At 44.1% G+C, this 18,156-nt stretch overlaps 1 long non-coding RNA gene across 1 annotated transcript in view; it reads left to right on the top strand.

Annotated features, from left to right (window-relative positions):
- The first annotated feature begins 16,609 nt into the window (after nucleotides 1-16,609).
- Nucleotides 16,610-18,156, top strand: part of LOC136791250 (uncharacterized) — a 26,073-nt gene continuing 24,526 nt past the window's right edge. The window contains exons 1-2 of the long non-coding RNA XR_010832860.1: nucleotides 16,610-16,791; nucleotides 16,976-17,125. This is a non-coding gene — a long non-coding RNA (uncharacterized lncRNA). The remainder of the gene's footprint in view (nucleotides 16,792-16,975; nucleotides 17,126-18,156) is intronic.

Here is an 18,156-nt window from a genome sequence, read left to right as displayed (position 1 = left end):
CGGTACAGCACAAGGTCAGTTGTTCTTTCAGTGCCAACAAGTTATAAAGGTCCTACATTTTTGGCAGGAACACCTTACTAATGAAATACAAACCATCACGTTATGAACTTCAATGTTTTTGCAATGTTTTAATGGACTTTATTCGGGGAGTGGACTGACTATGTGTTCATTTCATGGGCTACTTCATTGTGCTAAGTGTTTATTCTTCTCTGTCCCAATTTGGGGGTGGGGGTGGGGGCTGGTGTGGAAGTGAAATTGTTTTTTTGCCAGATTCATGGATGCATAAATGGGTAAGGTGGAATGAACTGAGCATTGCTGTCAGTGCAATGGTGACTTCTGGCAGCAAGAGGGTGGCACGGAGAGCCAGCCAGGCTGCAGTTTCAAGCCCTGACACCTGTGGACCTTGGATTTCTGATTTTGGCATCTTCAGCCCTGCTTTTCCTCTTTCCCAGCCCGGTTTGCAAGGAGCCCTTCAAGGAACATATAACCCCAAAATATAACCACACCACCAGCTCCAGCCCTCCCAGCACAGAAAGGGAGGTTGATTGGATTTGTACATGTAAACTGGGGAGATTTCCCATGCGCCTGAATATGTTTTGCATAGGTAGGGCTGCTTCCCTCCAGATAGAAAACGTCCTTGGCAAAATCTTGGCCAAGAATCAGTCCCCCAGTCATCAGGAGAGTTAATAACATGGTCCAAAACCAACAAGCAAATTTTTAGACATGCCATATTATGTCCTTTTATGCTCCATCAAAGACATTAGCAGAAAGAGTAACAAACAAAAGCTGTTACAACCCTGGGCAGATTGAAGAGGTTCCTGCTCAGCACCCCTGGTGCATTTCACCCTGACCAGGGCAAGCAGCTCAGCATTGATAAGACCTGACTCGTCCCACAACTAATTAAACAAGTTGTTTCCAAAGAGCTGGGGGAAACACCTGTGAGCAGGGCAGCTCCTCCAAAAGGGGTAAGATTTCAGGCAGACAAAACAACAGCTCACACCTCCCGCAGGACATGGCACAGCCCCCTCCCCAGTGACCGCTGCCCCAGCAGGCTCTGAAAATCCCACATCGGAGTTCAGAAATGAGAGGTTTTGCCAACAAAACCCCAAGCAAGCCCTCCTCCTTGCGCAGCACTGCCTCCCAGTAGTGCCACTCCTGGATGCTGGTGTTGGGGCTGATGGCTGCACCACAATTTCCAAATCCAAATTTTAGAAAAATTTGGATTTGGAAATTTTGATTTCCAAAAATTGAAGAAACCTTCACAAGGATATCAAACATTTGTTATCCTACAACTAAAACCCTACAGTCATCTTGCCAGATTGTGTTTTTGCTACACAAGGTCTATTTTTATTGTGAGCTTCCAACACAAAATTTATGGCATTTTTGGGGTGTCTGTATGAATAAATATAAAGAATATTAGAATGCCACGCAGTGGAAGTGTGAGCCATGCTTTGATCTGGTGTTGCAGTGTTGCCTTTCCCTTCCTCAGTTTTTTATCAGTGGGGATGATAAGGAAGGTATTTCCACTGCCTTAGCCGTCAGCCAGTCCATGCAAATTCCCGACATTATGGGGAAAAAAGAAGTGTTCTTTCATTACCAGTCAGAATTTCATTTCTGGCCTCAGCTGCATCCTCACGCAAACCTTTCTGAGGAATGCCAGGACAAGCGAGCATGTTGCATCCCTTGGATGCTCATTTCTCAGTCACACCAGAAGACTGGCGTGTACATTGCACACTTCCAGCATAATTAGTCTTTTTTAATGAAATGGACCCTGGATATATTCCACTGTGGAGCTTCAATAATAGAATTTAAGTGAAAGTAATTTCAAAGTGCAACAGTAGTTTACATATTAGTTATTGTATAAAGAAAAAAAAAATGCTCTGCTGTTTTAGGTTAAATGCAATTAACATCCAGGCCTTCTGCGAGACTCCTGGGAGAGAAAGATTGGTTTGGCAGGTTATTTCTCAGATTTTGATAAAAAGAAAAAGAAACTCCCCATATTTTAACTATATACCCTTGCTGAAAATATTACAGCACTCTCCAGATTCAAGACCTCAAAGCAACTTAGTAAAACACATTCATAACTCAAGAATATTTACTAATTAGCTATTACTCAGAAGTGCAATTATCCCTTGAGCTGCTGCCTGTAAAATAGTGCATATAAATAAAATTTTGCAAGTCCAAGTACATGTCAATTCCTTTCCATTTAGCAATCACTGTGAGAGGGGTGTAAAGAATTTTCTGTTTGGTTTTAAGAGAAAAAAAAAAAAAAAGTATCCAGGCTCTGGTACAGGAACAAGAGCGTGGTTACTACAGAAAAACACATTCACTACCCTTCCTTATTTCATATTGTTGTACCCTACTACATCTAATCAAAAATGTGGTTTTATGAGAAAAACAGAAAGTACTATTATAGATTTGTTGTAAAACTGTTCAAATGTACCAAGAAGGATTTTCTTGATTATTTTCTTTCTTTGTCTCTACCAAACACACTCAAAAATAAAAATAAAAAAAATCTCTCCTCATTTGAAAGGTTAAGTCTTTCACCCTGAAATGTTTCGACAAATTCTACCTCTACAGTTATCTAGGAATAAAACCTAACCCTTTCAACACCTATTAATTAGTTCAATGGGATCTTATTGTAAAGGACCTCAGAAAATATTGCCCATTCTTAGCTGCATAGGAGTGCTTAGATCAAATCCTGCTACTTTATCGTTTCCACTGGAATAATAAACAAAAATAAAAAGATGCAGGTTAGGATAAACATAAAACTCTGGCTGATATCTTTCTTTTTCATTGCTTTTGGACACTTTCTGCAAGGTAGATGGTCCTTCACAGGCTGTTAAATACAACCTCTGGCTGGGGAAGTCCCCGAGATGCAGATTGCTGGAGGTGGGAAAATAGACGAGGAAGGTCTCACTACATGTCGCCCCGTTCCTAGCTCCATCCTCATGCACCAGCTATTAGCCAATGAGACAGGATATTGGACCAGGCGGATTATTAATACAGCCCACAACAGCTATTCCTACAGTGCAACCAGAGCATTTTACCTTTAGGAAATTGCAGTGTAACTGTGTTTAAAACCCACTAAAGTTAATAGAAATATTCTCATTGACTTCAGTGAGCTCTGGACCACTCTGTCAGATGTGTATTTTCACCTTGACCTTCAGCCAAGTAAAAAATTTAGATTTCTAACCAAAGTTACTCATCTAAAACATAAAGAGAAGTAGATACCTCCACAGAACAATTAATATCATCATAGAAGAGGTGGCTCAAATATCTCCTTCTCTCCATCTATGGAAATATCCTGGATGTAGAGCCTCAAATAGGTACCTAACTCTTAGAAAGCTGCAATAGATGAGATAGTTCTGATCCCTAGTGGCACAGGGGGTGACAGTAAGGACAGAGTGAAATTTATCAGTCCAATAATAAGAGGAATAAAAGAAACGAGGTACATGTAGACCCAGAAAACCCTCCAGAAATGGCTGGATCAGAAACACAGCACTGGTGTTCGGCGCGGCTGTAGTTGTGACCAAAGTTCTTCCAGGCCTCCAGTGTGTTTCAGCCCTGGTTTGGCAGACCTGCTGTGCTGGTTTTCCTCCTCTTTTGCTGCCCGGAGGCAGCCGTGACCAGCACGTGCCTGCCACCCGCCACCACCCCAGCCCCATTTCCCACGCTTGGCGGGCGCTCGCCTCAGCCAGCCTCCCCCGGACGCCCCGACCGCCGTGGCACGTCTCGAGCTGCTGAGTTTCCTCAGGAAATACTATTCAGGGGCTTGTTTATTTTGCTATTATGAGTATGTTTTGCTACAAGAAATTACACTTAATTATGTTATAATATTTTCAGTACTGTTAATGTTAATATTAATGCGTTGAAAATCATTTTTACTTAATTTTTACTGGGTGTTCTTGTATAATTGATAGGGAATTTGTTATTAAATCTTTTATTTGACTGATTACTTAATCATTCCCACATGGTTATTGAAGACAATCTTACATATAATTAATTTCACTAATAGAGACTCCCCATGTTTTCCTTCCTAGGCCAGTGTCTGCATGGTTATCATGTAATTTAAGGCTTTCCTGGGGCAGCTTAAATTATGCACATATTTGTATTAATTATATATGGCCAGATTCTGCTACCTTGCATATAGTGGCTAACACCTCCTTCTGTATGTAGCTCCTCTGAAATCAGTGGAGCTCCTTGCCACCGGATCAATGCAATAGGAAGTGGTGCAAAATGAGCACAAATCTGGAGAGAGGAAGAATTTCACGGGGCTGCTTTCATTCCCTTTCCTCAAGCACAGGCCGCCCCGGGATCTCCTGCCCTCTCCCTTTCACCACGCCTAATCCAAACGGATGGGTCCATCCGCTGCACCACCATTTCGGGATCGGAAATATGACAGCACAGGGAAGATGTGGGGAAGGGAGCGCCCTCCTTTACCACCTATGAAATGCACAGACATCGGGCACGCAGTCAGTAACAAAGGACCACGGGCCATGTGTGCGTATGTGATAGGGAACAAGTTACTTTCAATGTCATGAAAGGCAGAGAGTTATCTATCAGGTGACATGCCAAACCCGTGACAGGATGCTAAGTAATGCACCTGATGCCAATTATTGACTCCCAATGACAAATTGGGTTTGCATATTGCATATTTTCCCCCAGAGTGAAACACGGAGCCAGCTCAAACGCCGGCCAACTATGCTACTGTGCTTGTGAGGAAAGAGCGTGTGAGGGGTAGAGACACAAGGAATTCACATTGTCGGCATTGTCCCAGCCAGCTGCTCTCTGCAGTCTGGTGACAGCAGCAGCAGCAGGCTCTGCACAACCCCAGCCCTCCTCCAGAAGCACGACCTGCTCTGGGATGGGGACCGGAGAGTGCAGGACCCCCTGCATGCCACAGCTGGGGTCTGTTCCGGCAGGCGCAGGGGAACAAGGGCATGAGCTGAATCAATGGAAATACCAGCAAAGTCCACAGACATGCACTGAAGTCAACGGGGTGGGGCAGGGAGCTCAGGTTAAGCATGAAGGCGACTTCTTACAGCACCAATGCCATAGCAAGAACTTTTTAAATCAATTTATTCTTAGAGAGCTGAGCAGAGCACGAGCTGCATACCAAAGAGTGGCCACGATAAGTTCATTTAAAGCAGAGGCTCTTCCTAGCTAACATTTTAAGCTGCCCTCAAGCAATTCTCTGCCATGCATCAGTATTTCTAAAAAAAAAAAAAAGAGGTCTTATGAGCCCAACTCCATAAAAAAGTTCCCGAATGGCCAGGAGCAGTGTTTGGTACCTGTGGAGGGATGCTCTGTTTAGTCTTCAGGGACTGAGATCCCTGAGGACAGTTCAGTTGTTAAAATTTAAAAATGAAAACCAGAATCAATTGAAGGGCTAGCTGGTGTTTTCAGTGCATTAGTATTTTGATTAATTTAGGGGGATCCAGTGGGCAAGAGATTTTTGAAGTTCAGGCCTTCCTTGCACTCCATTACTCAAAACCTCTCGTCTGCCGAGGTAGCATCCTGCCCCTCTGCGACGTCCACTGTTAATGTGGGCGATAACCACGATTCCTCCCCACACACTATTTAAATTCTAAGACACCGACAAACTATAACTCACAAGGAACCATTTTAAATTATTATTATTCAATGGCTTGTAAACTGTATCTCATCATTAAACAGAATAATAAATAAAAATAATGACTAGCTTTCAAGCCAGCAATGTAAAGAACATACTTTCCTGCTGAATAGTTGGTTCATTTTATTATGTGTTAATTAAAGTGAAATCCATCCTTTAATTGTTAGGTTGAGAAAAAAATATTTGGAGTTAGGAAGTGAAGGAAATCCCATATTTCCCATTTCTCTCTGCAGCTCTGTTGCTGTATAGACCGAGATTCCAGCTGCTGAAGGAATATATAGCAGCCCCACAGATACTTTACAGTACCAAAACCTAGCTCGGGGCTACACATCCCCAGATGAAAGACAGCAGCTCCGCGGAAGGAACCAGAAATGTGTCTGTGCGGCCGCTGGCAGGGGAGGAGGAAGGGGTTAAAGGCAGGGGCGGCCGGATCCGGAGCTGTGGCCCCAGCCCAGACCTGCCCGCGCTCACCCATGGTCAGCCGCACCGCACCGGGTAATTCCATTAGGGTGCGAGATTCAAATGCAGAATTAGCTGTTGCCTACGCAGAATTATGTTAAACATGGCCCAGACTGAAAATCAATATTCTGCTTAAGTAACTGGCCCTCCAGTAATTTAATGAAGCTAAATTGCATTACACGGAGGTAAGGTGGTGGGGGACCATTTTGTCTCAAACCTTCCATTATACAGTGACTGTACAGCTGTATGCCTAAAGAGAAATTAAACACATACACTCATTCCTTCTTGAAGTTGGAACAGTGTTTTTTACACTGGATTACTTGTCTCCTTCCTTAATTTAAAACTACAGTAAATAATTTGCAGCCACGTAATTAGGAGGGAGCCACAGTCTTATAATAAGAGGAAAAAATTGCTACTAGAGTATTAAAGGATTTTTTTTACTTCGCAAGAAAAAAATGAAAAAGGACATTAAATGTTAGATCTGTATTAAAAATGTAATTCTAAAGGGTTTAAATCTATGACATGTCTACACTGAATTAATTAAATTCATGATCTGATCAAGGACTGAAAAGCTACCTCGGAGCTATCTCTTAAAAATGCTATGTATGTACATGTCAAAATAGGAATTAAAAAAAAGCAGCCCTTTGATTTATTAGCAATTCATGCATGCATTATTGTGCTTTCTTGCCTTGTAGTAGGAGAGAAGTCAAAGTTTTATAAAGCACCTGAAACCTTCCCCGCCCGTGCTTTATTAAAGGAACTTTCTTGCAGAACACGGCCGTACCGAAACTGCAAGCCGTCTACTATGAATATGATCACGGTGACATCCACGACTACTTAACTTGTGTTAAAGCTGATTGACAAGAACAAAGAGGGTACAATTACATTATGCAGCACTTGTACGGCACCCTCTTTTATTTATTATTCAGCTACAAAACTTCAACTGGAAGAAACACTTCAGAGTTTTGTGTCGAGAAGACAGAATTAAATTGACAATAATTCTGCGCTGCGTGGTATGAAGTTATGCTGATTAGAGATTGCTTCCCCCTAAATCATTTGTCACATTGCCTTATATAAGGGTAAAACAGACTTCAACCATGTGTAGCTGCAGCGGTATCTTTGGGGAAATGCAGGCAGTAGAGTATGTATTGTTTAAAAGGAAAAGAAGTGATTTGCATGCTCAATCGCTATTTTTCTTGTCTGTCCAACTACCAGAATTTTCTTCCTGTACTTAAAAGGCAGTTAAACAAATGACATTTTATTTATGCCGAGTCCAGAGTGAAACCAGCAGCATTTAAAAACAAACGTCTATGTAACATGTGGATCCCTGTGCCGAAGGAGCCAGGCGGATGCACGCTGCGAGGTGCGAGGTGGGCAGCAGCAGCCCCGAGAGGCCAGGCCAGGCTTGCTGTGCCCCTGCTCTGGGGCTGCTGGCTCTGAAAAGTGGCTCCGAAGCCACCCACCGCCCCCCAGATCTGGCACTGGGGCTTCTGAAGGTGCCACATGTGTCACTTCTCACGTCCCACACTTCAATATCAGGTGCTGCTGCCAAATAGTAGAAGCAACTGGGTGTATTCCGTAGGAGGATAAAACAAAATGCCTCCGCTGCCAGAACAAGACTTGCAGAGAGTGCTCCGAAACCCCAAAACAGGAGTCTAGGGGTGTCCGTCTCTGTTTCCTCCGAGCATTTATGAGCAAGAGCCAGCATCGCTGCTCTCTGAATATTCAGGCTTTTAGCTGAGGGAGCTCTGCCTTTCCTAGCAGGCAGGTTTGTCCCCATGGAACGCACTTCCACGTAGAGCAGCCCCAAGCGCTGACAGCTACGGGGACACCCATGAGCGGGTTCCCTCCCAGCCCTCCCGCAGTGACACCACTACTACGACCACAGCACCGATATCTGAAATTAACACCATGCCGATTTATTTTCCTCTCTCCTGCTATGCTGCTGCTCAGCAGCAGCTCCTGCAGGAAAACAGTCCCGTGCCAGCTGAACCTGGAAGTCCTTCGCCTCCCAGGAGCGATGGCTCTAGACCGGCATCACCTCCAGCACCTTCCTCAAACAGCAGCTGCAACAAAAGGCAATGCAACGAGGGGATGAGATGAAAAATTCAGTATTGCTCTCTCTTGCATGTTATTGATTGAAAGGGAAAAAATTTAACAAGAAATTATTTTTACACCCTTGAATACCAACTTGCAGATCTGTGTTTTTGTCTCTGTTTTGCTCACTGCCTTATATTTTTTGGCACGGCAATTCAGTAATGTGCAACTGAACATTTATTAATTATGCCCAATTAAAAGAACTGGTTTGAAGGGAACAGCTTTCCTCAAAAAAAAAACAAACCTTCTGTTTGTTTTCTCCATTCATTCTAGCTGGGATATAGCTGTTCACTGCACAACTGTGCTTTGCATGTACTTGCCACAAGGAACTGCAGGATTTCCCCCCCCTCCTACTCATAAAACATTAGTTTACAAACATATCCAATGAGGGAAACGTATCACGTCTTATAATGCAGGGTCCTTTTGAGCAATGCATACGGCAATTTCTTTTTCCTTAAGATGCACCTCTATGTTAAATGATAGTTCCTTCGGGATTTTCATTAATGTTCTGGCAAAGAAATAGAAAAGGAAAAAAAAAAATTTTGGTGAAATTCCTTGAATGATGAGTTTAGTGTTTTCCTTCTGGTCATATTTACATTTAGTGTTTTGATGATGTTAAATTCTACAAATGAGAGCAGTTTTTAAGTGTTCCTTTCAACACTGACTGCCTTTTCTGTTTGATTTCTCCTGCTGCTGGTGTGTTGTCAATGCTGAATGCTGGAATTGTTGTTGAGCAGGCACAGCTGGATGAATTAAAGTCTCTCCAGTAACTCAAACCAGAAATGACTTCATCTCTAAACTTTCCATGTAGCACAGGTCAGAGCTCTGAGTAGGGACAAAAATAATGGGGTTACCAGAGAAAGAAAAAGTCAAAAGTACAAGTCAAAATACAGCAGGCGGTCGGAGGGGCTTTGTGTGACTGCAGCAGCTTCCCCTGTTACCAACGGGCTCTGTTACAGGCTGAGGCTCTGATGAAGCCATTCGATAAGTAATTGTATTTTAAGTTCAAACAGAACATCTGTATGCACGCGGATACGGAGCTCCGTGCATTTACCTTATTAACTATTTACTTAAATTATCTGCTGGGTTTCCTCGTACATAGTTACTAGCACCTAATGATATAATCTATTAATTTATTCAAGGAATTTTGCCAAAAAACAAATAAAAGTGCTGAACACAAACATTTCCTCTTCACTCATTTAGAGCTCATCACAAACACCGAGGCATTTCCGTGTGGCGAAGGCAGATTTTAAAAGGTAACATATTTAATTAACATGAAGCAATTTCTAAAGCAAATACCGGAGAGGCCCGCCGCAGCCAGGCGCTCCCCCCTGCTCCCTGCCAGCTCCTGTGCCAGACCCTTGCACCCACGGCCTCCCCAGCAGCTTTTGCTGCTTTTACTGTGAAGGAAATTCAATTCTTGACATTTTTATCTTTTAAACAGGCCCAAGCAGGGGCATTGCTTCTGCCCTTCCTCAGGCACATCCTCAGGTGCCCTTTGCAGGCTTCCCACGGAGCGTTTTGTGCTCTCCCGTGTCTGTGTGTGAAAGAGGTGACGTTCCACATCAGCGGCCACCACGCCACAATTTTTAGCCTTTTCCTTAAGCATGTGTAAAAGGGCTCGCCTTGCCTGTAATTTCTGTATGTGCCGTGACCTGCCTGCTCTCTGCTGAGCTGGACGTGGTGTGTGCTAGGAGTTTTACACCAGCGTGAGACGTCCGCGTTCCTCCATCACTGAGTGGAGCCGACGCAACACAAGCACAGCATCGGAGGTGTTTAAAAACAAGGATTCAAAAACCACCCGACACACACGTGGTCAAAGGCCTCTGAAACTCAATGTTTTGTCTTTAAATCAATTTGTGTTATCAATAGCCATGAATTCCCGGAGCTTAAAGTGTGATCTGCTCTTTATCATTGCAATTCTGAGAAATCAGTGTCACGGAAACACAGACTTTGCAGGCGACCCTGGCATACCCAGCGATAGCTGCTTTCTAAAAGTGACCTAAAACATCCCATAACAAGAAAGTTTACTGGTGTAACATTAAATTCCTGGCCACAAAGCTCCAGGTGGTGGTCTGCATTTTTTCTGTTATACATTTTTGTGTTTCAGGTGAGTTATGTTAAATGTACATGTCTCCAAAATCAGGTGCCTGGGATATTACATGGTGAAATACAAAGCTGATGCATGGCATTGCAAAGGCACACACAAAAGCAGTAACTGTTGGGCTGCGGATTAATATTCATGTGTACAAGAAAATCTGTCGAATCCCTACCAATAATTACAATCTGCCGATCATAATAATTCCAGCTGGCTAATGGTCAGCCTTCCTTTCCGTGGAGATGGCAGAAATTGCAGGGCTCTGGTGCAGAGGTGAGGGCTTGGAGGGCAAATGTGCCAGGGCAATACAGGTGCCCCCAGCCTGCCTCCAGCCTGCTCTTCCCCTGTGTTGCTCCACACCCCAAACACTCCTTCCTTTTAATGCAAGGAGGTGAAATGCAGTCTGAGCTCTTGGGGAGCTGGGGCAGTTTGCCCTTCCCCAGCCTGCCCTCACCCTGCCAAGCACACCCTGTCACCCCCCTTGTAGAGTGTGCCATGCCCATCTTCCATTCAGGCGCCCCTGTGGCTTTCCAGCATGGTTCGAATTGCTGCTTGAACCTTATCCAGAGCTCCTCAGCATTTGCACATCATTTTTACATCTGGTGGGGGATTTCCATGCTGCACTCACCCAGCACCGCAACGCCAGCCCACCCCTCCCTCCCCTCCCTGCCGCACCTTGCTGCCTTCATGGGGCTCTCCCCACCAGATCCTGCTGAACCCTGCATTTTCCATGACTCTGGAAGACAATATTTGGGTATGTTTAAAGAGCAATAAGTCCTTCATCTCAGACCAGTGACCTAATCGTGGGATTTAGCCATTCCATGCACCCTAAAAATTAAAATTCACGTCTATGGAGCAACTGTTTAGGGAAAGAAGGTGAAGGACCAGATCCTGCTTTCCAAAAAATGTAACCAATATGCATATTAGACCTGGCTCTCTGCAGCTATGGCTCTCTTAGTATTCCTACTTTAAAAAAAAGAAAAACCTTGATTTCAAGGGAAAAAAAATAATGTATGTGTATATATATATTTAACTGTATGTAAAGTTCTCTTGGATCTGAAAGACAAAAAGCCCTAACACCCTAACAAGTCAAAGCCCAAGCCTAGGAGAAGCAGTCGGTCCACATATAGATGGAAAGCAATTTTCAGAAGCGAAATCTCAGGGTTTGACACTTTTTTTATTCTTATCCAAAATCGCTTTGTTTTTGAACTCACATTTTATCAACTGCAGAATTCAATTCACTGCAAGTCTCATTGATTTCAGCTGCATTTTATTCAAGGGATAAATGTGATCCCATTATTCTATTAGCAAGAATATTAAAAATAAAACATAGATGACAACTTTATCACTTAAGTTGGCATTCATTACGTATGTGTAAGGATTTTTATTTTTTCAAGAGGAGTTTCATTTGGATTTCTAGCGTATAGCCACGCATATACACAGCAGTCAAAGAAGCTATAGCCTGTCATTTCAATAAAACATGTATGAAAGCATCCCTAAGCACCTCCTGACATGTCAGGAATATATGGTGTAAGAGTGCGTCCATGTCAGCAGTGACAAGCTGAACCTTAATGGCTCTAAAACAGTCTTTATGGTTTACTGTACCCGTAATCCATTTTATAATGAGTGCTCAACTAAATACAACGGTTCTGAGAGTTTCCTCTGTCTTTTAAATCACCCCGAGGTGCCTAGACGAAGGAAAAAACTCCAAACTGTGGGTGATCCTTCCAGGGAAGCTCTGTGTGCTGAAACACTTCCGCACGACAGATAAATTAAGGATAGGGCTTTAGCCTAATCCTTAAATTTCCTTCTGTGGATTTTAAGAGAGACCACTACTGATATTTTCTTGCAGTTTGGGGGAGGTTTTGTATTTTACCAGGCTGGCACTGCCCGGGACTTGCAAAATGTGGGGAAAAGGGGAGGTTGCCTGTAGGAGGCAGGGACTGCTGAGAAGTCAGCTGCAGGCTCACATTTTAAAGAAAGGCAAAATGAGGTTCAGACGTCCAGTGTGGTAGCAAAAATGGAAATAAATAGCAGGAACCTCCAACTGAAACACCTTTCCTCAGTGTGAAAGCTGAGCTGTGCTTCATTTATTCAGGGGAAAGCCTGCACATGTTGTGGGGACAAAACAAGGCCCCTATCCCCATCAGCCCCCGCCACCGCCCTGCTCTGCCGGCATGGCCTGCGCTCCACGGGCTTCCCCGGCCTGCCAGCTTCTGGCCTTACTGCTGTTTTGGTGGGTGTGTACCCATGCTCCTGCAAGCAGAGCTGAGGCTCTGACATTTAAAGGTGAAACTTTAGAAATTCAGCCCCCAGGTGGTTTGGGCACCACAAGTGCTCACAGACCAGAAGCGTCGTAGCCCCTATGGGGTGGCCACGAGGCATCTGCTCCCCCCCCCCCCCCCCCACAAGACAGCCAGGTTCACAAGCAGTTTTGCTCTCTCTCTCTTTTATTCTTTTTTAAGATCAAATCTGTGTTTTAAGCTTTTGTGTCTCTTAACAATATTACAAAATTTGTAGCGCTGTCCTCAGGGAAAGGCACCCCTAGGCCCACCCACCACCACCCCCCTGGGGCGCCAGCAGCACCCTCACATCCCTGCCCCTTCAGTCACTCTCCCTCACCAGCCCTGCTTCCCCCCATCAGAAAGCACACCCAGCTCTTCCTTGCCCAGGGACACCTCCAGGCACCCCTGTCCCCTGGAGGACACCCCGGCTCTCCCCAAAAAGGGCAACCGAGGGCTGTCCGGCCTGCACAGGAGGTGCCAGCTCCCACCAGGAGGGTGCCGGCCCAGGGGCTGGGTGCATGGTGAGCGCCCAGGGGAGGGAAGCAACTAGAAACAGCCACGTAACATCTATTTAGAGCCTGGGAGCATTTGCGAAAGCCATCCCCATTACTGTTGAAAAGATGCAAATTTGGTGAAATAATCAGCTGTATGGCTGCAGGCTGTTTCTCAAGTACCCTGATTCCTTACAGGAGTGAAGGTATTAGTGCAAGGCACACAGCAAGGCCAAGTTCATGTTGCTCAGAGGTAGCCCCTAACCAAACTCCACCAAGTGCTATAAAGCAAGGTTTGTTATCTTGGAAAGCACTGACAGTTCATCCAATAAAGCCCCCCAAACCAGGACCCTGCAGGCTGGTTGCAGGGGTGCACAAAGCAGCGCTCACGGCGTGCCTTACACAGGGGCTCGTCGCCCGCGCACGGCCCGCTCCGCACAGCGGTGCCTGGCCCGTGCTCAGCACCAGGCAATTAAGACAGCACCTTGCGTCAGGTTTTGCATCAAAAAAAAAAAAATCCCATCTTACATTTAGGGACCTGCTTATCAGCTAAAATGTACAGCAGTCTGTGTGCAGGGCACAGCACCGGCTTTGTGTTTCAGGCTTGAGAACAACTGAGGAGCGGCTCTGCTGTACAACTGCTGGGAAGCAGCTACATGCACGCCTTAATGCGAGGTGTGAATCTGCCTCATGTCGGCAGACTTCCCTCCCTGCCTCCCTCCTCCTCCCTCCTCCTCCTCCCAGCTTCATCTGGCTATACTTTTAGAAAAAAAAAAAAAAAAAAAAAAAAAAAGGGATTAGGGAGAGGATAGTACTTATACTTAAAAAGAACCATTTTCCTAGTAGCTATTATTGTAAATAACATACTAACAAGTTTAAAAGGCTGCAATGCATAAACTACATATATGATTCATTTCAGGAATATGAAATATATTCTTAAACCACCAGTGTCTTCAGTAGAGATAGAAGGTGAGCCCTCAGTCAAGCAGTTTAATTATTATAATTCTAGTCCTCCATAAAATCAGTTTTACGGCCAGTGACTTAAAATAATGTCATGGAAACAAATATATACACTAAAATCGGGCAGATATTCAGTTATGTTTGTGCTGTGCATACAGTAGTACAGAAGATAACAATGTAAGACATCAGTTTGAATCTTGAAATATTATTTTCTCATGTATGGCATAAGGAGAAAATGGTTCATGCTGCTTTATAATGCAGTAATGAAATAAACTGAAGTTGGAGAGGGTGTGTTTGTGTGTACAACCGAGTTTATCCTACGATATGCATCTTTATGTATTATGTATTCAGTTTTCTCACATTTTTCTCAGTGGACAGATATTGTGCTGTAGTTCTCAGAATACCTGAGAAAAACATTCCAGCAAATTGCATTACTTGTCTATACAGATAGCATGAGGAGCACAAAACAGGCAAGGAGAGTCTTCATCATGTAAAGCCTTTTTTGATTTCCTCCCCCCCCCCCCCAATCTTCTGTAACAACATAAAAGATACTGTTATGACAAGTACTCTGGTAGTTCGTTCTTTCATTTATAATTTAACCACAGCCTATATAACCTAATCAGAAAAATGTGGAGCATGATTAGTACAACAATTGAATACAGTTGGGCTTCTTGAGCAACTCAAAGAACAATACAAAAGAAAGCAAAAAGAAAGAGGGGGGAAAAAAGGCGAGGAAAAGCATCGCAGGCATATCAGAAAATATGTGGTATTTCTTTAATATTTCATTTTAAACTACCTAATTGTGTTTTTAAGCTTCGGTTCCTGTAATTTTGCAAGACGAGGCATTCCAGTGAGAAAACATATGGTAAGGGATTTTTAAACCACATAGCTAGAGTGCATCATAGACTTATCTGCTGCTTTAGTGTCACAAAAATCCACCACTGAATTTATCCAGTCACCCATTAAAGAAAGAAAAGAATTAAAGGAAAAGGAGTTTAAAAATTCCCAAATGCTACAAAAACTACTGGAAAGTGACACGGGGTTCAATCCACGAGCGAGGTGGATCTTCAGGGCTTCTCGGGAAGGAGAAGCAGCAATGAGCTCTCTCAAGGCTGCCAGTTATTTCGGGATACTGCATAGTAAATATTGCATTCGGTTGTGACAAACTGTCATTAGCAACAACTTGTAACATCGACTTGGCTAAAATGACTTTCAATGAATCTCGTGCCTCGAGTGGAGGCGAACTTGGGCTTGGGGCCCCTCTGGAAGCAGCGGAAGCGGGGTCTGGTGGCACAGCCGGTGCCATACTGGTTTCCAGCTGAATCAGCACCTCGTGCAGCACTTCCAGAGTGGATGTCGAGGCACAATAACGGTGAACTTCGACGTTTACACCCAGCTGGGAGAGCTGGGCCTGTGCTTGGAGATGCTGGGCCAGCACTGGCCACCAGAACCCTCCCACCAGTGTCCTCCTGCCACGCAGCCCTGGTCTCCTGCGCAGGTCTCACAGGGAGAGGAGGACCAGGCACGACAAAAGGCAATATACCCAGTGGTGTCGTTGCCACCAGCACCAGAGCGTATTGCCAAGGCTTGGCACTAGCATAAAGTGGTAGGGTTTGGTGGGAAGAGGAGTTAAAAGAAACTTTTGAATGCCAGTGGTTAACTCTTGGTGTGAAAAAAAGAGGACTGCTGCAGCAGAGCTGCCTCGCGATGCCATTTATCAGGGCTGAGCACAGCTTCTAATCAGCGTAAGGCATCGGGGAGCTTGCAGTTATTTGTTCAGAAATGCTGGAAACACGAACTAGCCTCCTGAAAACCTTTCCTTCCCACATACACGAGAAGCAGTGTCACTGCTTACACAGCTGTGCAAGCTCCTGCCTCCTCGTCCTGTTATTATCTAAATTTACCTGGAATTGGTCTTTCCTTTTTCACTGCTTATCTTGCTTTTAATAGACAAACTCTTAACCCCTTGCACTTAAAGGATTCCCCCAAGGTTGTGCACTTTTTTTCCACTGGGAGTTCCTAAGTGTAAGGAGTGAGAAAAGTGTAAGGTGTTAATCTTGATAATTAGTGCACAAAACCAATTAGAGGTCCAAAAAACCTTAAGGCACAGAAAGTGATTTTTTGTTTATTTGCTTACCTTATTAAGTTAAATATCTGTCTGAATTAATCACTAATGAATGTGAAGAAGGCTCAATAGCACTGGCTTAATGAACAGCAGTGTCAAATGCATTTTACAGGGCACCAAATCACTGGGTATAGTAAGCCAAGTTGCTATTCAAAATTACTTTTCTGCCCAATTTTCTGTTTGCAAAGCAGTAAATTATTTACATTTATTGTGCTTATTTAAGTACTTAAATAGTATGAATGGAGTACAGGCACATTTTAAAAATATAGAATCATTACACAACCCTGCTGCTGGAAATTCATGTCGTTTTTCCCCTAAAGGCTGCCTTCCCCCCCGGCCAAGCTTTCTTTTACAACAATTCTTGCAACACCCCATTATTAGATGAAACATATTTTTTCCCTGCAATTTATTATTTTGCATGCTTTCAGACAAGTGCTGTAGGACTTAAATTATGCACATCAGGAACAGTCCCTTTCACACATGCATAGTGGCTTGAGCAAAGTTCTTAGGTTTTCTGGATAAAACTATGCTGTATTTCACTGCAACAACTGTATTTTCACTTTCTTTCCATCTATTATTCACATCATAAACATCTGCATTGTAAACGTCAGATGTACTAATTGTCATGTCTCCGGCTCCGGGTATTAAGCCCTACTCTTTTGAATTAAAAGCAATATATATATCTATATATCTTTTTTTCTATTAATATCTCAAAATGCATGTCCCTTTATTTTTTTAGCAGGCACTGGGGCTTTCGCAGCTATCTCTTACGCTGTATTTTTTTACGCTTTGGAAAAGCCTTCATGAAATCTTTTCCTGCTGCAGATTTTGGCTGCACGGACACACAGGAGGAAGGTGAGCTGATTCATCAGCCCCGCGTTAGAGGCACATAATGGAATATAATGGAAGGGGAAAGACTAATAGCAGAGGAGCAGAAAAAGTGGAAATCCACAGCTTTCTAGGATCTCCTTAAAGGTGATTTTTTTTTTTTTTCTTCCCATTTTTTATTGCAGCCTCCAGAACAATCAAGGAAATGTCTTGTGGTAAATATGTAGTCAAATGTTTGCAAGAAGAAAAACTTTGTTCGTTTTTCCGAGCGTTCAGATGCTTTGTAAGAGCACACAAGCTGCATGAAATCTCGTGCACATAACCTAGCGTGGCTACATACGGATTCTGACTTTGTGTGTTAGTCCTTTCCTACCTTGCCTTAATAAAATAAACAGTAATAACCCTTTGAAAGATATGTTGTGGGAACATTTAAAGGGGGGGAGAAATTGCAAACTGCATCCTGCAGATTTAACTATTTCAGTGATTTGTTCTAAATGCTAGTAATGCAACATTAATGTTAAAAAGTCCCATGCTATTCATAAGAGATTATACAGGAGTAAACATTACAATGGCCGTAACGATCTAATTAAAAGAATCAGGCGCACTTGGAAGAATCCCGCTTAAAAATAATAATAATAGTAAAATCGATGGCGCAGCCCGCGGTCCGGAATGGGACGGAGCACTGTGCTGTGATCAGACACAGCCTATCTCGTACATATCTAAAGTCCTCTGGTCTTTGTTACTTAATGCGATGCAGAAGATCAAAGATCCGTACAGTATGTGCCGGGGTGTTGCTGCAGTCCCTGTCACACGTTAAGGGGGTTGGTGTGGTGGTTTTTTTATTATTATTATTATTATTGCGTCTTTTTCTGCTTTTTGCTTTCATCCCAACCATACAAAATTTGGGATTAAAAATAATAATAATAATAATAGTAATGATGATGATGATAAAACGAGAGGGAGAAGAGCGCTGGAAGATCCCCGGCCCTCAAGGCGCTGGGAAGCGGGGCCCGGCTCGGCGCTGCCCCGAGGCCGGGACCGACCCGGGGCCGCTGCCCCCCGCCGCCAGCGCCGGGGCCGGGGCCGGGGCCGGGGCCGGGGCCGGGGCCGGGGCGGTGCCGGCGCGGTGCCGACCACCGGGGGGCGCTGTGGCTCCGCGCCGCCCGCCCGCCGCCCGC

Source organism: Anser cygnoides, chromosome 7 (assembly GCF_040182565.1).
Source record: "Anser cygnoides isolate HZ-2024a breed goose chromosome 7, Taihu_goose_T2T_genome, whole genome shotgun sequence".
Lineage (NCBI taxonomy): Eukaryota > Metazoa > Chordata > Aves > Anseriformes > Anatidae > Anser > Anser cygnoides.
The sequence above is the reverse complement of the archived record's forward strand: the minus strand, read 5'-3'. Positions and strand labels throughout refer to the sequence as shown.